Here is an 11,716-nt window from a genome sequence, read left to right on the forward strand (position 1 = left end):
GTAGATCAGACCCTCACTCATGCTGTCAAGCATCTCTCTTGTGTGCAAGATGTACTGGAAAGCACTACAAAGATCGGGGCCAAGCAAGTCCCAGTACTCCAAGAAAAAACTGGGAGTCAATCCATCCTCACCTGGACAGCTACCACGGGGGAGTGCACTAAGAGCCGTGTGCAACTCCTCAAGCTGAAGTGGAAGCTCAAGTCTCTGACACATCTCCTCAGTCACAAGGCAAGGCATCTGTGCCCACACTTGCTCCTTGCATGCATCCCGACTCTCTGATTGAGGCTCTGCAGATAGTAACTCACAATAAAAGTCAGTAGCAATTGCAACCATGTCCTCTGGCTCAAAAGCAACTGACCCGTCGAGCCTCCTCAACTGACTGACCTTGGCATGCGTATGCCGAGGTCCCATTGCCTTGAAGAAAGCACCATTCACTCTGTCACCCACCTGCGTCCACTAAGATGCCTGTCGGTGAAAAGCAAACTCATGGCGCCGCTCCTTTGTGCTAACAAGCTCTTGGCGAGCCTGCTGTAACTGCTCCTCCAACCAAGGACTGTCAGGATGCTGCTCCTGCATCCTCTGCAAGGAAGCAACGCCCCGTCTGAGACGCTGCTGCTCCTCTCTCGCTGCAGTCAGGCGAGTCAAGGACTCCTGGAGAAAGAAACGACTAAGCTGAGCTAGTCCTGAGGCCACTCTGTCAGCAGGAGAATCCTGCATGTCCAAGCTCTCTGTCCAAAGAGCCTCCACTCGCTCTCTGAGTGCAGAGTCCAGCAAGACCCTCTCAGGGATGCGTAGCATCGTGCTCCCCCGCCTCTGCCTATATGTCATTGTGAGGATCACTGGTGCATGGTCCGAGAAGGAAGTCCTTGCCAAGATACCAACTGTCCCACCCAAGTCACAGAAAAAGTCGCTAGTGTAGAAGCAATCTATCTGCGATAGATTCACTCCTCCCACTCTACGGTCCGAACGAGAGAAGGCCAGGCTGTCTGGAGGCCTCGCAAAGCTAGAGTGCTGCCACACATCCGAAACCCTCAGAGTCATACAAAACGTCTCCCAAGCTGCCAGCTCAACTCCCTGCACAGTAGCATGGCTACCACCAATCTTGTCAGAAGGGTCCTCCAACATGTTGAAGTCACCCCCAATGCACCACTGCTATGCTTGCGACAGAGACTCAACAATCTGTGACCAAAACTCTGCTCGTGCACTCGCCACATTGGGCACATATATGTTCAGGAAGCCCACAAGGCAACCCTGAACCTGCATAGTGATCCACTGAGCCCTGCCTGGCACAATAATCCCTCTGCCCACAATGGCCTGTTGTAGAGACTTCGCAATAGTCATACATACCCCACCCTAGATGCCTCCAGGTCCAAAAGCAGCTAACCAAAAAGTCTCATAGCGACCACGCAAAATCTGACCACAATGCCGAATGCGGCTCTCACAAAGATGATGCTCCTGCAGCATAAGAATGTCAATCTCACCACCCACAAGGCATCTCTGCAGCTCTTGACGCAGCCGACCCCTCTGTCGCTGAAACTGGGGCCCTCCTTATCCCTGCACATTCCATGAGATGATCCTCATGGAGTCGGTGAGAGAAAACAGATGCTGCAATAGCAACCAACCTCGCTATCTTTGAGGCCGGTTTGGATGGGGATATCAAGCATATCTACAAGAAGCCCCCTCAAGAAATATGCTTGTCCAAGACCACATCTCCGCTCAATACAATGTCCTTCACTGGATCATAGTGTCGATATCCCTCAAAAAGAAAATTGTAGCCAACAAAAACCACCCAGTTGGACTCGGGTCAAACTTCCACCTCTCCTTCATCGGTACATGGACGTAGGCATTGCTCCCTATTATCCGAAAATAAAAACATTGGGCTTTCTACCAAAGTAACCTCAAACAGATTCTTCCCTGAAAGCGAAGTCATAGGAGACCAGTTGAGAGTGTGAATTGTTGTCGCAACAACTGCTTCTGCCCATGAAGACTTCAACAGATCTCAATGCTCGAGCATTGTCCTCGCCATCTCCACCACAATCTTATTCTTCCGCTCCACAACTCCATTCTCCGAGGGCAATCCAGTATTCACAAGCTCCCGCTTGACGCCATGGTCCGCACAAAATTGTATAAAAGCATTGGAGGTGAACTCCCCATCCTTGTCCAATCGAATTGTCTTCAACACTTTGTTGCTTTCCTTCTCCATGAGTGTAAGCCAGTTCTAGAAGAGCACAAAGGCCTTTGACTTGTGCTCGAGAAAGTATACCCAAGCTTAGGGGCTGAAATCATTCACCAGCAACATGAAGGAGTGAGCTCTGTCCAAGGACGAAGTCTGTATAGGTCCACAATGGTCAGTGTGAACCAACTCCAAAACTGAAGTAGCTCGGAGTGTAGACTGCTTCTGTATAGCCTCTCTATGTTGCTTCCCACAAATGCAAGTGATGCATTTACCATGCTTACTCCCAACATCTGGTAAGCCTTCAATCAATTGTTGCATTGACATTCAAATGGTCAAACCGCTAATGCCATAAATCACATGTAGGAAAACTGAGCACTGCGAAAATAGCGCTTGGAGAGCCTATGGAGACCTTGCTCCACCGTGCCCCCTCTAACCCTCTTGCCAGAGTCTAGATCCCGTATGGATACTGCATCATCTATGAAGAGCACCTCCATGCCTAACTTGCACACTTCGTGCACCGACATGAGATGGAAATCTCAACTGCATAAAGAACCTTGGAGGTGTGCATACCCTCTCCACCTTCTGGAATCAACACCATGGTATCCTCGCTGTGAACAAGAATCTTCGATTTGTCGCCACTAAAAATGGAGCCACACTGTCGTCACATGTTGGATAACAGATCCTTCAAAGGTGTCATGTGTCATGAAGCACCACTATCAAGGATCCAACTCCGAGAATCTCGAGTCGTAAGAGGTATCTCAACCTCCTATGTCCCTGAAGAAGTCTCTATAGGTAGCATCTCCAAATGAACAAAGGTTGGGGCCTTTACTGCAGTCAAAGAAGTAGAAGCCTCACCAACTCGCTTTGGACACTTCCACCAATAAAGGCCTTTTGCTCCACAATGATAGCAATGCCAATCAGCTTTCAAAGCATTCGTCTTCTTTGTATTGTTGTTGCTTTTCTTCTTACCCTTCTTCTTCTTCTTGTCGGAAGAATCTTCGGAGCTCGACTTCTTCCTCGAATTGAACTACTACTTCTGGTCCAATATCATTGGAACAATCTCATCCTCTGTGATAGTGCTCAATCTGCCACTCGTAATCAACGAAGAAGAAAAAAGGAGGCAATTGGGCCGAAAGCTGAATGCTCAATCCTTTGAACTAATCCTCTTGCCCATATGAAGTATCTCATGCTGGAGTTCTTGAATCTTGTGGATATGGTCCATCATAGATGTATGTTTGGCATCCCAGGTCTACAACTACACCTACAAAGCAATTCATCAAAGATACTCGATCATATAATGAGGCAAGTCAATCCCAAATTTGCTTCACATCCTTCATCAATTGGATGCGATTGATGATAAATGGTGTACTATTGAGGATGTGACTCATGACAATTGGATGTGAGTGATGACAAATGGTGTACTATTGAGGATGATGAAGGATCTAGTCTAAGATTGACACGCTTCCGCTCCGCTCCCGCTGAATCCTTTGGCTTCTGAAAGTTGCTACTGACAAAGCCTCCAAGCTCATAAGAGTCAAAGAATGCTATCATATACGCTCTGCAAATGGCATAATTTCCACCATTCAATTGCCGATTAGCAAAAAGGGTAGGAAGAGTAGGAATCTTGATTGGTTGATCACCGACGCCAAATTAAAACTGGGACTAATCTCCCCACTCCTCATGACTTGTTGCTCCATCATTGACTTCCTCTTCTCGTACTTCTTCATCTTGGACCAAGTTCAAGTCAAGATCATCACCCCTCGACATTCTCGATGAAGAATTTGGGCATGTGACGAGGCTAGGATGGGTTGGGATGAAGAGAGATCTTCAATCAGCCCACAACAACTCTGGATCAGCCCCAAGAGGGTGAAAAACAACAGTGACCAGCAATATGCCTCTCTTATTCACGAAAAATCAGCACCATAAACTCGCCCAAATCACTGGTTTGACTCGAGAGCACGCCTTGGCTCTGATACCATGTCAAAGGTGCAACAGAAAAGGTGAATGAGATAATGATCAAGTCTATTGCCGCGAGCAAATCTCCTATTTGGACCGGGCAACCACTAGATCTCAGATCAACTGTCGCAGATCTCCTCCGTATCATCCTCCGTGTGTCAACCACCCACCATACAGGCCTCGTATGCAACACTTGCAAGCAAACACTGCAAAGGGGGGAGGGAAGAGCAAGCAGTGAAGCGCTAGAGAGAGAAAGAGAGATCGCAAGTGAAAACGTTAAAGAGAGAAGAGCAGGTCATTCAAACACTAGAGGAGAGAAAACGCTAGAGAGAGTAGTAGACCCAAAACGCAACGCGACCCAAAACGCTGGCTATATCTACATTGTAGATTCTACAAGGGACACGATGAATGAACATTGAAGTACAAGGGGATGGGGTCCCTATATAGGGACTCCCACATTTGCCCTACTCTGATCCCAACACATAAATAACAAGGGCCCCCAATAGATATACCCCATCATCTCAACTAGTAGCAAACTGGCCCAAGGGACCAAATTTGGTCCCCATCCACGCATAGAAGGGGAAAATTGAAATAACTAGAGACTCTAACCCCAAGAAACCCTAGGAACAAGGGTCCCGCCTCATGCCAGCCTATCAAGTGGGCACAACATGTGTCTCGTCCAACTGAGAAGGCACATCTATCTCAAGTACGGCCAGGCATTCTAATAGAATTGTGCCACGTTTTGCAAGCAGTCGGTTCCTTTGGAAGACTTCTTTGAAATCTTTCCTTTGTTAATACGTACTTTTGATAGCACTTAATTTTTTTTAATTGAAAGTTTAAGGTTTAATACCGTTGCAACTTCTCAACTTGCGCTAGACAGTCTATTGATCTGTCCTAGACGCTCTTTCTCAACCTACAAAAGCAATCCCTCTCAACCCACTTGAGATACAATTATGACTAAGTTGTTTTCTAGACCAGGCTTAATGGTTAGATGTCATCCAAGGACCCATCTTGACGGTTTGCTGGTATCCAACGATCCGTTCGGAATCCGAATGGTCATACACTCGACCCGCCTTAATTGTCGCAAGGCATTCAAGGACCCATGCTTACAGTTGGATGTGGTCTTGTACCCGTTATGACGGTCTTACATTGCCCGTCACATTCTATCCCAAGACCAATCTGCAGGTTTATGTGAGACTTCATGTTTTCTTGTTCACTAATTGCACACACTTATTTACATAGATTCTATCTATGGATTGCATGACAATTGTGCAAGCATCCATATTTGACTCCGTGATTGTGGATAAGACGGTTCTAATGCATTTGTACAACGATCAATGCAGCCTTGGATTTGAAGACTAAATAGGTCTAATGTCGATCAAGATCAACATCTGAGGTCTCATGGAGATAAGAATGTTGATGAATGATAAATGATTATCAAAAATCCAATGTGGACAAGGAATGTTGGTGATAATTCCATAGTGGATGTTCATGGGCATGATTGCTCTATCGTTTTGATAGAATATAATCGAAGACGGGTACTCTTTTTCAAGGAGGGTATGTCACAAAATGATGACGATGCATTATTGTTTAGACTGGAACTAAGACAATTGAAGAAAATACCAAAGTAGAGCGAGATACGAACTGCATCAGGCTATTGCCAAGGCAACCATATGGCCCAAATTCTACAGCACGTTGTAGGGGGTTGTCATACGACTTGCTGATGAGGCAGATTTGACGCATGCTGATGTGGTAGATTTTTACAATGGAGCGCTTTTGGGTGCCAGATATTGTAATACCGATTGCTTTATGTCCTTTTAGATCACATTTGTAAAGAATTTAAGTGCTTTTGAGGCCATGTGCCCATGAAAGAGAGGCAAGGTGGCATTAGCACTCAGATCATCTCACACAAAAGAGTTGTAAGTGCAACAGTTTACTTATATAAGAAAGAAAATAACACCAAGGACGCCTAGTTGAGGAGCCAACACCCTCCAAACAAGAACTCGTCTCTTCCGAGTCGTCTCAAATTGAAGTGTAAAGTGTTCTAAGTTCTTTTTCAGTTGTTTTAAAGTCTGTAGCAATTTGGCACATGGTGCTGGCCGGTTACTATTCCTCTTGCTCTGTGAGAAGCGAATGGAGGGTGCTTCAAGGTCATACTAGAAGGGTGGTAGCTGCTCTCTGTTTAGACCATGTACACCAAATCCCTAGGTCCCTCTCTCCTACCTCTGCTAGTTGTCTCGAAGCCTCAAAGGCTCTATATCTCAATCTATTGTGTAGTAACTCTCCGCAATGTCTCGAATAGGGTCTCCACTAACTTAGGTGGCACAAACCGCTCAGCTCTAATAATATCATGTGGATTCGGTGCGGATGATATGTGAGAGCATCATTATGTGTGGTATTCGACACGTGTCCACCATGAGGCTGTAAGTCCAAGTGTCCAAACAACTACTACATACATCATAAATGGTGTGACTAGTGTATCCCTTTGTGTGGGGCTCTTCAAAGGTGCCTAGGTGCATCAGCGCTCTAGCATCACCAAGGCTGTTGGCTCTTCTCTCTCTTGTGTCTCCTCACTTTACCTCTCTCTGCAATGCACATACTCTCTCACACTCTCTCGTCAAGGGCTCCCCCCTCAACAGCCACAAAGGTTTGTGAGGCATCCATTGTGGCTGATATTTGTACCATCAAAACCAATTATGAATATTGCGGATTCAACAAAAAGCAATCCAGATTACACGCAAGTATCATCCCACTACGAATCTTTGTTTCCAAAGATCAAATGGGAGTTTTGTCTTCCATAATATGATGCAAATCCTATGTAATAATACCTTGAATATTATTGTACAAGACAGTTTCACACAAAATCAAAAAAATGTTGCTACCTTTGGATTACCATTACCCATGTCTTTGTTAACGTTTTTGGAGGTAGCTCTACAACATGCAGTGGCTATTTCATCTAAAATGCATAACCAGACTTAACTCATGATTCGTCCAAACCTTTGTGGCTCCAGCACTTCAAATTTGTTTCTTGTATGTATAATGCATCCTGTTGAGTGTCGAAAACTGACCATCGTTTGTTAGGTATTCTAATAGCACTTTAAAGAGTTAACAACTTCTTTCAAGACATTCCCACAACATCTTGTTAAGATTTCAGAGTGGCCAAAGACAAACAACCAAACTAGATGCCCCCTTCATGTGGACATGAAAAGATAGGAAAAGGTCAACAAAAGCCCATTGAATGCACGCCAATCCCACACACGGAGCAACCAATGCTTCGGGTGTCCTTTCAGTGGGCACTTTCGATATGCACCAAATTTTCCAGTCAAGAAAAGTAGGGCCTCATGTGGGGAAGAAGAACGTTCTAAAAAGACTGTGCATGCCTTGCGATAACCACTTCTTTTTCTTTCTGGAAAACCCTAAGTCAATCGAAATAAACAGCGACCTTCACCCAAACAAAAGGAAAGGATGGCTGCGCTCACGACTCACGGTCTCTCGCAGCAGACGCAGGGAACAAGGAGAGGACAAGATGACTGACCGATTGGCAGCAACGCAGGTAGACGTAGCTCCTCTGTTTTGAAAATTTGAATTCTCCTGTTTCCCAACAACAACGTAGTCAATTTAAGGCAGCTGGATATTAAAACGTCCCTCAGCGAGTCAGCCCTCCTCGAGACTAAGGGGCACGGGCATGGGGGATGGGAGGATTGTGGACCGAATTTCTGGGCGGCAGCGTCGAAAAATAATCTAGGGTACCGTCGAAAGTAATTCAGGGTACCTTAGATTACTTTCGGGGGTTGCCGTTTTGCATTCGTGTTTTAATTAAATTAGGGCCCACATGCTTCAAAAATGTGCGCAAGGCGAAATGATTAGGGCATGTGCCTCCTATGGGTGAGGTCACAGGTTCAAACTTCAAGCCCACAAAATGGGGTACCCTAGATTACTTCGAAAGGCAGGTATCCTAGAGTACTTTTGTAATCTAGGGCACCCTAGATTACTTTTTTATAATCTAGGGTATTCGTGCCTAGATCTACGATCCACAATCCCCCTGTCATAGATCCCACCTCCCCATGCGCGGGCCACTTAGTCCCGAGGCTCGCCGCCCAGTGCTTAAATTTGAAGAAGTAATCGTGAGCCTCTAGAGTTGCTATAGAAGTCTTTTAAAAGTTTAGGTTAGCAAGTTAAAACCCACCTGCATTTCACAAGTCTTCCTAGACTAATTCTTACCACTACTCACACTCTAAATATTTTACCCACAACTTGCTTTTGATATATGCTTGGACCTACAAGTGATTAAGTTTCACACAGACCATGTGCAACCTATAGTGTGAAAGGGACAGTGGGTTAGGTCTCAAAAAGCTTTAAATTGTTTTGGGGAGTTATGTAAAAACAAAACATCACTTGGAGGTTTCAAACTAGAAGGCCAACTTTCATTTTGATCTTCCAAAGGTAATATCACGGGCAATCTTCAATTCTTAGCCCTGCCCTTGCGTCATCATAGTCCTCGTTAGTATCTCACACCGGGTCAGACAAGGGGAGTCTAGGGCTCAAATTTGGAGACACGGAGCGGTTTTGATATCAACCGTCCGATCGAAAGGTGAACTAGGGGTGAACTCGGGGCAAAATCTGTAGATAATCACACCTTAGTTTACTTGCCCTTAGTTCATACGGACAATCGGACGGCTAAGATCAAAGCTTCTCCGTGCCCCCAAATTTAAACCCTAGAACCCCTCTAGGCCAACCCCTCGTGTGATATAGTGACGAGGATTCACTACCTTCCCGATCCTCAATGACTATTCTCAGCCGTGGATATTCGATCCTCGTCAAAGAGACCATGCCAATTAAAGATGTGGCCATCAAAGCATTGTCAGTGCACAAGGGATTCACTTATGCTTATGGGGGGATATCACCTGCATGCAACCATATAGGAAAAACCCTCTATCTATGAACCTTATAGCAATAACCCAACCCTCTATTTACAAATGCTAAAGAAGTCATAAACCCCCCTTTCTATGGTGTTTATATAGTCGACTTGAACCCCTCTGTAATATACATACGGATTGTAAATATTACTGATGTGATCCTAGTGAATAGTGTATAGTCCAAATGCCTCGCATCCACGTGCATGTTAGATGTGTTGAAAACAAGGTAAAAGGTCATACTGGTAAACAAACAATGTGAACATTCAAGTTGGATTCTTCGGCATTGGATATTGGAGTTGTAATCAATTATGGAATTTTCACAAACCTCTTCGTTGATGGAGGTGCCCTCCCATATAAAAAGTTCTCTTTTGGCGCTTTCTCATCAATATGCTTTTTGTTGGAGCACTTCTAGCACGCTAGCCACATTGCTTCCTCTTTATGTTATTGTTGTCGCCAATGTGATGAGACAGTTTCTCATATGATTGATGTTGTTCTCATGCTCAATATTTTTTTTTAGACGTTACACAAAGATTGCAATATTGTTTCCCTCGCTGCCATTTTGGAAGACATTTCTAGATTTTGGCCAATTGAATAGACCATTACTAGAGTATGATAACGTTCTTGCTTAACTGCAAGTCTGGTGTGATTTTGGCCCTTTGGGTTGTTTATTATTCACACAATCATCTTCAACAAGCTTTTCATCAAGTATTCGCCTCAAGTCTCTTCCTGATTGTCTCCATTTGGGAGAATTCCACTTTAACAATTTGAAATTTTCCAAGATGTTTTCGCTTGGGTGCTTATGACTCATGTCTTGTCTATATTGCAATTAAGGAAAAATTAGTTTCATAAAAAAAACGTGTGTGCATGTGTGTATGAGAGAGAGAGAGAGAGAGAAGAAGAAGAAGAAGAGACTTTTAGCGTCGTAGGAAGCTATCCCAAGAGACCTCAAAGATCTATCCAATGAGAGTTGAACTCAAGACCTATCATATGAGAGAGAGAGAGAGAGAGAGAGAGAGATCAGCTTCTCAATACTATATAGCAATCTCAAGCTTTTCAATATCTCATGGTGCGGTCATGGACGTATGACTCCCACTTCACATATTAGAGTTAAGTGTGTGTGCATGCAATTGCATGTGCATGAATTTTTTCTTTTTAGTCATACTAAAAAGGGGGAAGGGAAGAAGGAAGGGGGGGGTCTGGAGGAGCATTGATTCAAGGGGTCAAGTTCCTTGGAATAAGACAAGGTCTTGATAAAGACATAATTAACAAAACTGAATAGGAGACTTTGTTAAAGCATCAACAAACGATCAAATTTTGTAGTCGAGTAAGCACTTGAAGGTTATCAAATAAAACTTCTTCTCTTTGAGACCAATTGGTAGGAGGCCTATCTGATTCAATCAAAGTGAGAGTCTCTTTTGATAGATCTAGATATTGTCTTATTCTCTCAATTGAGACTATAAATACTATTAGTAGGTCCACTAAATGCAAAAGCCAACTAGTGAGTTCCAATACAAATGACACTCGACAAGTGCAAATTTGTGAGCATATGCACATGTGTCCTTATCAATGAGCTCTAAACTTTGTCTCTTGAACCGTTCAGATTGCCTGAAGGCCCTGATAGTTGCACTATCGATCAAGGCCTCTATAGACTTGTTCACTATCCGAGCTTTTGCTTTTGACTTTATCTTGTTCACTTATTGCAAGACAGCTTCATTGTAATGCAAAAAATCAAATTGACTCCCATGTATTGGCCGATATCAAAGCATAGTATTTGAGCTAGTCCCTTATAATATCAATGCATAATATTTAAAATATGAAAACTTGTCGGTTCATAACATTGTACTTGAACAAACTGGGTTAGCGCAAGCACTGGTACTACCACTAGTATCAACTACCAAATGGCTACATAACAACAGTGATAATGCATTAAAAAATTAATCTCCCATACCCAAGAAAAAAGAACCACTAAAAGGTATATCTAGGTCAATCACACTCGTGTCCACTGATGCCTTCATGAAAAGCAACTCAGAAGATACACAAGATCATATGCTTTCATGTGTTCTTGCTCATCTAGCAACAAATAGAGGTACTCTTATAGCATGACACCCTGTGTGGGCTCCATTTATACATAGGAACAAATCAAAAGCTAAAGGTCGATTTTGAGGATTTATATCTTTGCCTAAATCTAGTGTTTAATGTATTTTTTTTATAAAGGCTATCTGTTCTGGATCAACTAGCGCTGGCATGCAATTAAGTATGCGTTTCAAAAACCAAAATAGACAATATACATCCGTGGCTTTAGAAAAGGGAGCAGGGTTGGTAGAGATGCACCTCAGGGCAGCTCATGGGTAGTCTTGAACGTGATTGTTTCGACACTCCAAAGATAGATGCATTAGCTTTGAAAATGTCTTCGTAGTTGGGAACAAGCTAGAAGTGCCCCAATCTATAATGCCACAATAAACACCCTTGTCAGCAAAATGCAACATAATGTTGCAAGGGTGAAGGTTGTTGTGCAAAAGTTCATGGTGATGTCAATACTTCAATGTTTGCAGAAGAGCATCGACAATGTGTAAAATATTGTCTTGGAAGCACTCTATACTGCCAATTGTCTGCAAAAACTCTTTGATGGCAAGCTTGCTTCCATCGGAGTGACATGCTTGTATCCACT

General features: G+C 43.8%; 1 protein-coding gene across 2 annotated transcripts in view; it reads right to left on the reverse strand.

Annotated features, from left to right (window-relative positions):
• Positions 1-7,837, reverse strand: part of LOC147463402 (uncharacterized) — a 32,381-nt gene extending 24,544 nt beyond the window's left edge. The window contains exons 1-2 of one of the 2 annotated variants that reach the window (XM_086528764.1): positions 7,668-7,837; positions 7,130-7,178 (exon numbers count right to left, since the gene is read on the reverse strand). The gene's annotated coding sequence lies outside the window, so the exon portion shown is untranslated. The remainder of the gene's footprint in view (positions 1-7,129; positions 7,179-7,667) is intronic. The other variant, XM_086528755.1, reaches the window with a different exon arrangement.
• Positions 7,838-11,716: the final 3,879 nt, after the last annotated feature.

This window comes from Adiantum capillus-veneris, chromosome 2, assembly GCF_014529385.1.
Source record: "Adiantum capillus-veneris isolate H3 chromosome 2, ASM1452938v2, whole genome shotgun sequence".
NCBI classification, from domain to species: Eukaryota; Viridiplantae; Streptophyta; class Polypodiopsida; order Polypodiales; family Pteridaceae; genus Adiantum; species Adiantum capillus-veneris.